The following is a 14,831-nucleotide window of genomic DNA, read 5'->3' as shown; positions in this document are numbered from 1 at the left end:
TTGTCACTTCGGGCTCGTTAAAACATCGAAAGAGACTAGAGTCATCTTTAGCTTTTTCTCGACTCTTAAAAAGTGAAAAAGCAAGTTGTGTCTAAAAGCGTCTAATAAAATTCATTCAATTCGGAAACACAAATTTCCCCTTTTAATATTTTGGTTGATCGAGTAATCCGCAATCGTGGAAGAAAGTCAATTGAAACCCCGTCGTTCGCGGAGGCTTACGAGTCAACCGTCTTTGTCTCCGGAATCGAAAACAGTACGAACAAAGCGGACTCGTTTAACCGGTTCAAAATCTCCTATAAAAGTTAGAACAAGTGTTCCAACTACATCTGAGGTTCCGGTTACTCCAAACATTTCTGGAAACCCTGCCTCTATAGAAGAAGTTCAACAGCCACAGAAGGACAGTAATACTGATCCTAGTCTGGGGGCAAATACTTCTATAACTGAACCAGTTCCCTGTAACCGGTCCAGAGAGTTTTGTTCCTCAAACAACTGTCGCTGTCGAAACAACCACTTCTTCGGCACCAGAAATATTTTACGGACCTGACGGTCTTCCTCTTCCACCAGGTTTGATTGCGATAGAGGAAATTGCAGAGGATCCGCAAGCAAGTACTCCAACCCATTTTGGAGTCGGGGTCACTCTATTTCCTTCATCAGAAGTTAATCCACCACAAGTGGAAGTTCCTGTAGAATCGCTAGGCAATCTATTGGATAGACTTAAGATGTCTGAACAACCGTCATCATCTAGGACTGTGTCAAATGACACAGCGACAGCAGAAGCCCCTGCCGTCACTCCGACAATGTTTGCCGGCATACCAGCTGTCCCGACTAGCTCACAACAGCTAGAAGGAGTCCACCAAGGGACTATTTCGACAGTATGGTCTGTTCCAGTTTGTTCATCCGGAGTAATACCCGGCAACTCTTATGTTGAGACTCGCCAAATTGATCCATTTGGAGGTCAATTTGGGCAATCCAGTCCCCAAGGACAATCAATCCCCTTGAGTTCCGGATTGCTACCGTATGGGGGGCAGTATGCCCTTTCATTACCCCCTCCGGGAGGGTACCCATACGTGAGTTCACAACAGTATTCAGGTTATACTGGAATTGCATCAAGTAGTTGGGTACCTATGCTACCTCAACAACCAAGGGTTGTATATTCTATGCAACAGTGTGTACCTATGACGAACATCCCAACCACACCGGCTATTGTAACAGTGTCACAAGTTCAAGCGATGCCTGTTGCATGTCAACCTCAATTTCTCAGGTTGTAATGCAACAGCCCCTTGACCATGGGTCACAACCACAATCGCCAACTGGTGGGGCGACACAGGTCCAAACGGGTACAATTACCCCACACCTTGGTCCAACGGTTAGCATAGCACAACAGAACATGGCTTCACAACCATGGCTTGTGCAATACCAACAACCGCAATTCCAGCAGGTATATCAAGGTTCTGAGCAGCAGATCTTTGCGAACAGTGGACAACCGTATATCCAAAACGGTCAAAACCAACCACTTTACAGTGGTCAAGTCCACCAACCGTATCAGTCATACCAACATCAATTACATTATGCTGGTATGCAAAGGCCCACTGCTCAAGCGATTCCATCGTACCCTGGTTACGCTTCGCCTAACCTGAATCAACAGTTACCATTCGTGGCGACTTTAGAGTTACCCGATTTACACCGGTTAACCAACGATCCGATTGCTTATGCCCCTTGGTGGCCAGCGATTCCTCACAAACTTCCATCTGACATTCCTAAATTCAATGGAAATCCAGGTGAAGACCCATCGAATCACGTGATGACTTTTCATCTGTGGTGTTCGTCGAACACCCTAAACGATGATTCGATAAGGCTTCGCCTTTTTCAGAGGACATTGACAGGTCCAGCGGCTAAATGGTATATTGAATTACCTAGAGCCTCTTTCGACAATTTTAGTTCCCTAGCCACGACTTTCTTAACCCATTTTCAATTACCGATAAGGTATGAAACGGGAACAGAAATATTAACCAACTTCAAGCAGACAACTGCCACCCATATATCTGATCATATACATGAGTGGCGTCGTCGTCGTAGGATGGTGAAAACATATGTTCCTGATCAGCTATTAGCTGAATGGTTTATAAAGTCGTTACTTCCTGCTATAACGGAAGATGTGGCCAAGGGGGGAGTCGTAACAGAGGAGCAAGTTATCGCTCGTGCACAGTATTTGGACTTAGTTTATACTCAGTCCGGCACGCTCTACGACAAAATACCTGACGCCCCTAGACCAGAATTTTCAATTCCTCCCCCTCCTAAATCCAATAGTGACTCTCATGCCGGTGATGGCGTGATTGGCACGGCAAACGCGAAATCGATAAAGGCTTCGTCAAAGAAAGCCCGTAAGAATTCGGATCAAAATGCAAAAGAAGAGATTCTTGCTTCGGAAGTAAATGCCGTATCAGCAGATAAGGGCAAAGAAACCAATCAACCAGGAAGCAAGAAGAAGCAAAACAAAGGGAAGAAGAAGAAACAGGGTGAGTCATCTCCTGGAAAAAATTCTTCAAACCCTCCTGGAAAAGGGAAACCAAACAGTCCATGTATGATATGTGACGAGGATCACTGGACAAGGGATTGTCCATACAAAGCTGAGCTTAAAAGGTTCTTTAAAAGTTCCCAAACCTCAGCTGTGTTAACTGATCCATTTCCCAACCCAGGTCAAAATCTGGTTGATAGTGGAAATGCTTCCCCGTCGCAAGTACTTATGTTGTCGGTTTCAAAACAGCAGAATGATGCTTTGATTTCGACAAGGAACAAAGATTACGGGAATCCTCAGCTGTCGAACGAAAAAGGTAAAGATCAACCAAGTAGTTCGACAACAACTTCGACAGAAGTTGTACCGCCCATCATTCCTGAATTAACAATAAAACCGCCAAAGGGTGTAGTACACAAGTCGACATTTAATCCTCGCGCCAGAGCGGCGCAGCATTATAACATAGTGGAAGATTTGGCACAATCGCCATCCGCTATGTCGACTCTTGAAGTACTACAAAATTGTCCAACCCAAAGGCAGCCATTGTTATCAGCAATTGGTGGGGTTGATCCTAAGGATTCCAATCTTGTATCCTTTGATCACAAAGGATACGATCCTCAGTTACCAGCTCAACTAGCTTTCCTTATTCAAGTGAAAGCCCTCAACAAAACTGTTCACAGAACAATTATTGATGAGGGAGCATCAACATGTATTATGTCAATGAGTTGCTGGAAAACTTTAGGATCTCCAACCTTGTCGCGATCATCGACAACATTAAAAGCTTTCGACAGAAGGACTTATACCCCATACGGTATCCTTAATAACTTGAAAATTGAACTAGGAGGAAAAACAGTAGAAATTGATGTTGAGGTCATCGATGGAAATCTTGACTACAACATCCTACTGGGTAGACCATGGATTTATGCCATGGCAGCTGTTGTGTCGACTTATTTTAGGAAGATCGCATTCCCGTTTGAAGGAGGGATTACGGTCGTCGACCAACAGAACTTCCTCCCTAATGGTTCACAAGTTACAGGAAGCATTCCCATGATCCATGAGAGTAACCATTCGCTTCAAGATATCGGAGTAGGATTATTGAAAGACCCCACATTGATGGGAACTTTCGCGCTACCACCTCCTATTTATACAGGAAATGTACCATTTGTAGCAACCTGCAACATGATATCTTCCACGAAGGTCAACATGGATCGTACAATGGTTTTGCCCCCAAGCCCTTTAGAAATATTGTAGCAATCAATGTTTCAAGCATGGGAGGCGAACCCAAATCAACGCTCGTCAAGCGTTTGGGTAGATAGGTCTAGAGAATATGGTACCCCATTAGATCCTTGGTCAAAAGTACATGGGACTGACGAAGGAATCTTACAATCAATGTTGATTGAGGGGGCACCATGGAATGATCACCACCATCGTTCCCTTCTTCCGGAATATGAAGAAGATACTCAAAGTGACCTTTATCACCCTTCAGTTTTTGAATTCCTAACAAATACTGTAAATACGGTGGATTCCGAGCGAAACCTATCCAATATTGAAGAGACTATAGCCATAAATATCTCGACTAAAACAGATGTTGTAGAGAATATTTATGTCGGCAAAGGTTGTTCCCCTTCAGAACTGGAAATATATAACGCTCTTTTTCGCGAATTTAGAGATGTCTTTGCTTGGTCATATGATGAAATGCCAGGCATTGACTCGAGTATCGTTGAACATGAAATTAAAATGTATCCTGATGTCAAACCAGTAAGACAACGGCTTCGGCAGGTGCACCCCAAGAAAGCCGCTGCCATTAAGGCAGAAGTTGAAAAACTTCTCCATGCTGGATTCATCTACCCGGTTCCTCTAACCGATTGGGTATCGAATATTGTCCCTGTTATGAAGAAACAAGGGACGATTAGAGTGTGTGTTGATTATAGGGATGTAAACCAAGCTTGTCCAAAGGACAACTACCCTACACCCTTCATCGACCAGATAATTGATGAATGCGCCGGATGTGAAATCTTTTCATTTATGGATGGATTTTCCGGGTATAATCAAATAAATATCCGCCCACAGGACCAGTCAAAGACTGCATTTATTTGTCCGTGGGGCACATTCGCTTATCGAAAATTACCCTTTGGTTTAAAGAACGCAGGGGCGACGTTTCAGAGGGCAATGAATTATGCCTTCCATGACATCAAGAACATTGTTCAACCTTATCTCGACGATCTTCCGGCTCATTCGCGAAAGCGGACTGATCATCCACAGCATTTAAGAGCGATATTTTTGTGTCAGTTCTGGTCGTTTACTTGGCTTTGTAGTCTCTAAGGATGGGATTCGTCTCGACCCCTGTAAGGTTCAGGCAATCATTAATTTGCCTCCACCTTCAAATTTGCTTCAGATTCAGAAACTCCAAGGGAAAGCAAACTTTCTGAGGAGGTTCATTCCAAATTACGCAGAACTTGCTAAGGGTTATACTCGTCTTTTGAAAAAGGATGTACCTTTTGTCTGGGACCAGGTGGCGCAAGCTTCCTTTGATGCTCTGAAAGATTGTCTAGTAAAAGCATCATTAATGTACGCCCTAGACTATCAAAGAGATTTTAACCTGTATCTGGCTGCAGCGGATACGACCATTGCGATGGTTTTAGTTCAAGAAGTCGATGGAATTGAACATCCTATCTATTATTTAAGTAAAAACTTAAATGATACGAAAGTAAATATTCTTATGTTGAAAAACTAGCGCTTGCAGCTGTTCAAGCGATTCAAAGGTTTCGACATTATGTCCTCTTTCGGAAAACTACCATCTTGTCAGATTGCAACCCCATGACTTATATACTGTCGCGACAGTTGCTGGGGGAAAATATTCAAAATGGATAGCGATCCTTCAAGAGTTTGATCTGGAATTTGTAAAATCCAAATCAAAGAAAGCTCTAGTTTTCGCAGAATTATTATGCGATCTCCCATCATCGTCCAACGATGAAACATCAGAAGAGTCAATCGTGGACGAAAGTTTGTTTCTGATATCTGTAAGCGATGAGTGGTATGGAGATATCATAGTTTATCTCCAAACCCAAAAATTCAGGCCTAACACCTCTCACTCCGAACAAAAACGTATACGATACCAAGCAAAAGACTACATGATCGTCGGTGATACACTTTACCGTCGTGGTATCGATACAGTTCTGAGGAGGTGCCTTACCCATGAGGAGGCCGAAAAAGCCCTGAATGAGTGTCATTCAGGCGCGTGTGGGGGGCATCAATCTGGATATGCAACAGCACAAAAAATCTTACGAGCAGGATACTTCTGGCCAACCATGTTCAAAGATTGCATAACCGCAGTCAGAAGTTGCCATGCTTGTCAAATTTTTGATAGCAAAACCAGACGACCACCCGCACCTTTACAGCCGATAGTTGCTGTTGGGCCCTTCGCCAAGTGGGGCATCGATTTCATGCAATGTAACCCCACCTCGACCGGGGGGCATGGGTATATTATAGTCGCTGTTGACTATTTTACCAAATGGGCCGAGGCGATGCCTACATTGGATAACACTGGTGAAACAGCTGCCCTTTTCTTTTTCAATCATGTAGTCGCCAGGTTCGGCGTACCACAGGCTATAGTTACAGATCATGGATCGCATTTTCGCAATCACATGATGGTTGAATTAGCTGCCAAGCTAGGGCTATCTCACGACAGCTCTACCCCATATTATCCGCAAGCCAATGGACAAGTTGAAGCAATCAACAAGGTCCTGAAGCGTATGTTGCAAAGGATGATCGGAGTTCATAAAAGAAGGTGGCACCTAATCCTGTACTCAGCCTTGTGGGCTTACCGAACGTCGGTAAAGAACGCAACCGGGTTCACACCTTTTCAACTGGTGTATGGCCTGGAAGCAGTCTTGCCAATCCAGTGCGAAATTTCGTCGCTTAAACTCGCAATTGATCTCCTCCCCGGAACTTCAGAAGAAGAGGCTCGTTTCTTGGAATTAATCCAATTGGATGAAACCCGTCGTGATGCCGCTTTGGCTAACGAAGCCCATAAGAAACGAGTCAAGGCTCAGTTCGACAAAAGTGTCAAACCCCGTGTCTTCTCAGAAGGTGATTTGGTCTTGCTTTATGACCAAGAATCCGATAAATTGGGAGCAGGTAAATTCAAATCCTTATGGATGGGCCCCTATATTGTTAAAAGGGTGTTAGCAAAAGGAGCCTACGAGTTAATGGATTACGACGGAATTCCACTGGCGCAGCCCCGTAACGGGCTGTACCTCAAGCGTTACTATGCTTAAATAGTAACCTGCATGCTTTTGTTGTATTTTGTTTTCGCTAAAGTATTTGTTCTGGTCGAGTGATCCACCTTTTTCATTTGTTGCAGATGTCGAACCTTCTGGAGACATGTGTTGGATATGCCGACGGAGCGAGTCGTAGTTCGCGGAACCTATCCTCCGCAGCCTGGGCCATTTTTGATCCAAGCGGCGAGTTAGTAAGTTTCAGAGGTGTATGTATTGGGCAATCAACGAATAACATCGCTGAGTATAGCGCGTTGGTAGAACTACTCTCTGATGCCATCACACGTGGCATACGCCGACTAATTGTCAGGCTAGACTCACAACTCGTAATACTACAACTCAATGGTATATATTCTGTTTGCAATCCAGCTATTTATCGCATGTTCCTAAGGGTTAAGATTTTGGAAAGACAATTTGATTCAATTCAATATCAACATATTTCCAGAAACTTAAACACATTAACTAACTCATTAGCAAACTATGTGTTAGATAGACATTTGCAACATTTATAAAAAGGACACATCATCAAAGATTGTACATATGGATCATATAACTCAAACAGAATAAAACTCGAAAATCAAAATATATATATAAGCTGTTTATAGTTCATACATAATGTTCTGTAACCAAGACAAAATTGGTCATATGACCTAAAACTCAAAAGATGCTAGGGGGCACCCTAGCCTAGTGGTGCTCATGATAGCACGTCACGGCCTGTGCAATCATGCGCAAGAGACGAGTCCATCGTCTAGGCACACCAGTAGTGTGTCGCTGTAGCTGTAAAGGTAACTCATCAATCCTCACATCGGGAATACCAAGAGTCAGGCTCTCAACCTGCTCCTGCACAGCTGTAAGGGTCTCAGTATCGTCAAGGTCACGAAGAATAGCTCCCCTAGCAGGCTCCACTGCCGGGGCAACAACTGGCGGTCTCGGACGAACTGCTGGACGGACAAGACCAACATCTGCGTGCACCCAAAAGTACGATTAAAAGTCTTGATAGAATAAAGCACAACAACATTATGAATAATAACAGTAAACAGTAATATGGTCAAAGAGTTTACCAATAGCACCCCATTGTTCGCCATCCGGTAGCACCAAATCCGGATCACCTCGGAAATCCATACCCACATATGGATACTCGGAAAAGACCATCTCCTGGCACTCGAACCACCTGAAGAAGGCATCAGTAAAAGTAATCTGAGGTTGACCAGCATGCCTAGACATGTGATCGACCCACCTCTGCATGCGTGGCTCGGTCGGAGAAGGCAAGTCGAGAATAATATACTGAGGCTGCATCAGTGGGATTTTCTCCAAGGCGAAGGCAGTCAGAATAGAACCAAATCCAAAGTTCTTCAGCTTCCTGTCCTTCACCTTGGTCAACTGACTTTTCATCTGAACAAGTACTGCATCACACCAGTTGAATACTTTCGGTTGGAGACACTCCAAGGCGTGCTGCATATAAGATCTATTGGCAACATGTAGAGCTGCGCTACCGGCCATCCTACCAATGGTATACAGAATGGACCTAAGAGACCTGTCAGTAATCTCACGGATAACAATCTTGCCGTCTCTGCTCGGCTGAGAACCTTCCCTGCAATACTGGCGGACATAATCTCTCACGGAATCGGTCCCCCGGGCCGTACTTGACAAGGAAATGGGGGCACCTCGCCTTGACAATCCAGTCAAGAAGTACATGTCCTCTATGGTCAAGGGGATGGACTTTCCCCTAATCTGGAATACTTGGTTAATAGGATCCCAAGCATCAAGCATATACTGCAGCAAAGTGATCTGTGCTCTCATACTAGAGATACGGAAAAACTTCAGCAGGCCACAGTTCCGCAGCGCGTTCACCGTGACAGGGTCATGGAGGGCAATCATGTCCTCCTCTTCATGTTCTCGTTCTCGCCATGTAAGGGACATTTTGTTCAAAGTTCCCTACAAAACAAACAAGAGAAGGAGTAAGTTCCTGATTTTGATGGAAAACGGGCGAAAATTCATCAAAAAATGAGCTGAAAACTCAGTTTTCTGAGCCCAACGTAGGCAGAGAGTGTCCCACCTGCACTGAGCGTCAGGCTGCCTTAAGGCAGCTTGACATTCAGCGCAGGTTTCGAATGGGGAACCTGCGCTGAAGTTAGGGCGCCCTGGCAAAACCCCTGAGGCTCAGAAAGACTAAAAAACAGGCATAAAACTGGAAAGGGAAACCATGAAAAGAAAGAGCTAGGGTTTAGCTCCTACCTGGTCCAGACGGCGCCGAAAATCGTCCGCAGAATCTCCCGGAATCAGCTGGTGAAAATCAAGGGGAAAGAGGCACCTCCAGAGCTCCAACAAACCAAATGCAAATGAAATGGTAAAATGAGAGGTAAAAACACCTTTTAATGGCTTTTTACGTAGTTCAAAGCGAAATATTAGGGTTATAATCTCATGTTCATGCGAATATTATTCATTTCTAACAAAGTTTGTTGCAGCAATTGAAAATGCAGTACAATCCTTGAAAAGAGAAAAGCTAGTAATGGTAAAAAATTAAAATTTGGCCATATATTCGAGCAGTTTTAGCATAAATTTCATGCTCGTTAAAAAATAAACGCAAGGTCCGAGCAGTTTTAACGCGGTCTTCATGCTCGTTAAAAAATAAATAAAAGCAGTGATCAATGTTTCCCCCAGAGTTTAAGCTCATTTTTAAATAAAAAATGAACCTATAAATAACCACTGTGATCGTAAATTTATCAGCCATAAAAAGCCTTGGTCGTGCTTGCACCTGCCACCTCCACCGTCATTTGGCCGATCATTCACCTCCATATGATTGTTTACCCATTTTGAGGAATAGCTGCGAAGAGTGATTTCACCTAGCCATCCTTGTGACACTGCCGTGATTGGAAAATTCCAACCTGTACCTGGAATCTGGTCCTATCCCTGTTTATCACTCGTTCCTCAAAAGACGAGTCTTCTTTGAGCTCTTTTCAACTAACTTGTAAAATATGAAAAGATTGCCGAGTTTTGGCCTTCCAGCTCGTTAAAGTGACCGAAAGAGCTATCCCTCCTCTAGATTTTAATCTTTTTGGACCTGAGGGATTATTGCACAAAAAGGTCGAGCGCTTGTTTTATTCGGCTCGTTAAAGTTATCGAAAACTCATCCCTTCTGTATTGTTTTATACTTTTTCGAACTTAAGGGATTAGATGACGAAAAAGGAATTTTGGAGTTAACTTTCTGTACCTTTTCAGACTCTCTAAAAATGAAAAGGACCGAGTTTTCCTTGTCGTTAGACTCGTTAAAATGATTAAATAGCGACAAACTTGTCTTTAGACGAGAACGAGTTTCCCTATCGCTAGGCTCGTTAAAACATAGCGATGGGCTTGCCCGAAGGGCAAGTTATAGAACAAGCATATGTTATCCTCCTCAAGCTTGACAAAAATAAAGAGGTACTGGCCAGAATTGACTGGGGAAAAATTGGGAGAACCTCAAGGCTTTAATGGTAGCAAGTCGCTCTTGAACATGACACTTTTCCTCCGTATCACATCGGGTTGGGTTGTTTCATTCACCGGTCTCATCACCATGCTCTCGCCAAACCATCCACATTTGGGGTAATGCTACCGATCCATTGCATCAGTGTCGTTATATGTTCAAGAGATGTTGTTCAGAAAGAGTCAACCGTGTCCCATCCACTGCCATACATTATCCTTCATCCATCCATGACCGCCACCCTGAATCATATGTCACAGATTGTTTTCACCTCCACTAAAATCATTAGCTCCGTTCCATGTCACTGATGTGGGATTCATTAAGGCCCTCCTTTGATGGATCGCTTCTTGTCGACTTCAGCTCATTATCCAAGAAGTTGATCTAGGAACACCCCCCTCAGTACTTTGAAGCTTGCATGCCTCAATGGCAAGTTTCTCACTTCCGGCGACAGGTATACATCAATGACCTTCGACCAGAAGATTTTGCGTGGTGTTCGACGCCAAGTCCCATATTCACACCACGTGAATTGTACTGCAGTACCTTGAGGGTCATTATCATTATCGGTGATTCCTCTCGTGCTTGTTAACGGTTTACATCATTGACCGGTAATCAAGCGATGTCTTTCCATGTTCGACTTCAGCGCAATTCTCACATGGATCGACTTGTACTTAGAGTGAAGATTGAACGAGTTTGAAGACCCCGGATCTAGTTTCATCCATCCGGGCTGTGATATATATTCAGAAAAATATAAAGACATTTGACATGTACATCATTGCAGCAGATGATCATCCTACTCAAAGGATGATAATTTCAGCAGAGAATTATCAGTCTACCATCAGACGATCGTCTGTTCTATGTACCAAAATGAATTTATAAAGCTGAGCATAGGAATGCCCGCCTCAGCTAGATCATGAAAGCAGAATGAAAAATAATGTATTGTATTGTATTTTATTACAGGTCACCTCTCAACGATTGAATGAACTTCGGATCCTCCTGATAAATCATTTCACCCGATAAACGACCTCATACTTTAGGGGGCAACTGTTATAGAAATTTTTGTGCCTTACAGCATGAAGCATGAAATGTCCATAATCTAAGGGATCCAAAGTCCCTAAACATGTTGTTCCTACCCCTAGAGGAACAAGGTCAGCAAACCACAGCACTGAATATCAGTTCTCCACCTGAAAACACTAAAAAAAAAGCTAATTCTGGATCATGTCAACTGCTCCACTGAGCATCTGCGCTGAATGTCAACTGCTCCACTGTGTACCTGCGCTGAATGTCAACTGAAAAGAAGGCTACCTGCGCTGGGCGAGTTGGGACAAGTGGCACAGTCATTCCTCAAGGTGTCAATGCCCAGGAAGCTTCCAAAATGACACTTGGATCAGGGAATTTGACTGGTGATGAGTAAGAGGGTCTAGATCTCCAAGTGGAAGCAAGAACCTCCAAGTGGACTCAAGAACTGAAGAATAACTGAAGTGGGAGAGGACACTAGTCAGCCTCATGCCAGCCTCAAGCTGACTCATCCTTTCTCCAAAACTCCTATATATAGAGCTCTCTCATGAGGTCTAAGGGGGCTGGAATCTTGTGAATGTAAGGAAGTGTTGTTGGTTTGAGTATAGAACTATTGGGTGATTTGCTTTGAAGGAGGTGAAGAGGAGATTTCTTTCTGCTGGGAGGTGATGCTAGATTGGGCCTTTTATGGTTGTATCACTTCTTGAACTTTACTTCTTCCATTAATAAAGCATTTGAGGTTCTTCTATATGCAGGTGTCTCAATGGCGTATTGTTATACTTGTGTATTTGATTTATTCTAATCCTTGAATCAATTATGAATGTATGCTTCTGGTAGTTTCCCTCTCTTGCCATTTTGCAGGATCTTGGTGTAGCTGGGCCAGTGAAAGAGCAAGGAGCTGGGAGGAAGCAGCAAGGAGAGAAGATTGGATCAACCATTAGCGGAAGACATCGGTTAGTGGATCTCTTTCTCCCTTATTTTACTTTCATAAAGAAGAAATCTTAGATAGCTTTGCTTCGGTTGTTGCTGAGGTACTATCACCCTTAGAGTGGGATAGGGTCATTCCGTATTGGATACTTTTCCCAACAACAGATCTCATCATCTTCTTAAAACTGCTCTTCTTCCATGATTACATTGTTGAAAATGGCAACAATAAATGCTAAAAATAGAAGTGCTAAAAATAGCAGTTTGGGTACCAGTGCTGGATTGAGCAAGAGGGAATGAAAAAATGGAAGTGCTAAAAATAGAATTCTATTTTTAGCAGTTCAGGATGGATTCCAATTTTAGTCAGTCCCTGGACTAAAAATAGGAAGTAAAATTCGAATTTGAACTTAACAGCTGTTTGAAAATAAATTAATTAATTCTCCATGAGTTAATTAGTTGTGAAAAATCAAACATGAAGTCTATGTGAGGACATGCAACAATTTATCTATTAATTGAGGAATTTATCCATCAGTTAAAGCGATAAGGATGAGTTCTATATTGAGTAGTAATTAGTTGGCTCAGTTAACTAAGTCAAGTCCAGTTATAATTGATTTAAACAGTTTGTTTAAATTAAGTAAGTTCAGTTAGTTAATGCATGCTTGCATATAACTGCTGCACTTTAGATAACTGAAGATTCTCTCATGAATAACCCATGCATTTCAGTTTAGACAGAGACCCAGTTGAGATCAGAGAAGGGACAATGTACTATCAGTTGGATGAATATTTTTCCTATAAAGTAATCTCATCCATGATGAGAATTTATCTCCTTCAGGATTGCGTAATTGGATTAGAGGTTAGTGAGTGTGTGAAGAGGCCAATTAACACAAGTGGCTGCATTGGAAACCAAACAAAATTTCGCAAAGAAATAGGGGGCTTGGAGGGCAAATCAGAGGTTAGATAGAGGCCTTTCACTGTCTATGAGCAGCAGAGGTATTGCAAAGAGAGTAGGATAGCTTTTGAGCTGATTCTTTTTGTAATACTGGCTATATTTCCACTTGTATGATATACAAAGTTGGGGTTTTAGGCTGAGGCTTTCCCCGGGTTATATATTTTGTGTTATGTGTGATTAATTCCTTCTTATCAGTTATATGTGTTCTTATTGATGTTTCTCATGTTCGATTAAGCTTCTGCTAAATTGTTTGTAGAAGTAGATCAAGTGTTTTGCTTTAGTATATTGCATTACCAGGTGATCTACAAGTGGGAATTTCTACATGGTATCAGAGGATAGGTGATCAAGGAAGAACAGTATACAAGAAGGGAGAAGAGTGAAGTTTGTGATTCCTGAATATAGAAATCAAGTTCTTGTCACATCTCTATTTCACCCATGGCATTCTATGGTTTGAGACTAGAATATGCCCTTGATGGCAGTTTGAATTATATAGCCTGGAAGGATCACATGGAAGTAGTACTAGAGGATAACGGTCTAAAGGACTTCATTGATCAAGAAGTCCTCAAGCCAATTGGTGCTGCTGGATTGGCTGAATGGAAGAAATGTGTGGCTAGAACAAGGAGAATCCTTCTGGAGGGAGTTTGAGATCACATAGTCTGAGTCTCCATGGGAAGGAGACACCATTTTCAATGTGGAAAACATTGAAAGATCTGTATCAGAATAGCAGTGATCAGAGGAAGCTGGCACTGAAAGACAAGCTTCGGAAGATCAAGTGTGAAAAGGGCGACACGATCTCTACGCATCTCAACAAGCTCACCACATGCAGGGATGAGCTTGGAAGTGTAGGGATCGCGAAAACTGATGATGACATGGTGAGTCTTGCACTCCTCAGTCTTCCTAAGAGCTAGCATAGCTACCAGGACTCGGTTAATGGAAGAGAGAATCTACCATATTGGGAATGACTTTTGTTGGATTTGATGGAGGAGGAGATAAGAAGAAGCACCATAGATGGTTCTTCATCCATGGAGGATGAATAAAATTGTGCCTTAGCGAGTAAGGAAAAGAAGGGGAAGGAGAAGGTTTCTCATTCCGAATCCAGTTCTTCCCATGGTGGGAAGAAGTTTGACAAATCGAAAGTGCGATGCTTTCGTTGTCATGAGGTGGGCCATTTTTCTACAAATTGTCCACTGAGGAAATCCAAGAAGGGATCCATGGAAGGATTAGAAGGTGAGGCACTGGCCTCACAGTTCGAGTTTGATTTCACACTATTCGCATGCATGGTTTCATCCATGGTGGGAAGTGGTTGGTTTCTTGACAGTGGAGATTCTTTCCACATGACCAGCGACAAGAGTTTTTTTAGTACTTTGGAGGAGAAAGATATCCAGATACTCATAGTGATGGGTAATGATTAAAATTACAGTGTCTCAGGTGTAGGAACAGTTATTTTTCAGAGGGAGCATGGAGCTCACCTTACCTTGACCGATGTCATGTATGTACCAAGACTGAATAGAAACTTGGTGTCGATCGTGATGCTGGAAGACAAAGGCTATGATTTGGTCTTCAGTAAGGGAAAGGTTTTCCTTAGACACATCACCACTAGACAGGTGAAGTAGATCGGTTGACGGGTCAAGAACTTATATGTTCTTGAGGTTCAAGATGCATGCAAAGCCTTGAGTAGCAAGGCAACTGATGGAGACT

This window comes from Pinus tabuliformis, chromosome 4_1 (assembly GCF_031772625.1).
Source record: "Pinus tabuliformis cultivar Carrire ecotype Pingquan chromosome 4_1, CPIR1, whole genome shotgun sequence".
Lineage (NCBI taxonomy): Eukaryota > Viridiplantae > Streptophyta > Pinopsida > Pinales > Pinaceae > Pinus > Pinus tabuliformis.
Note: the sequence above shows the minus strand (reverse complement) of the source record.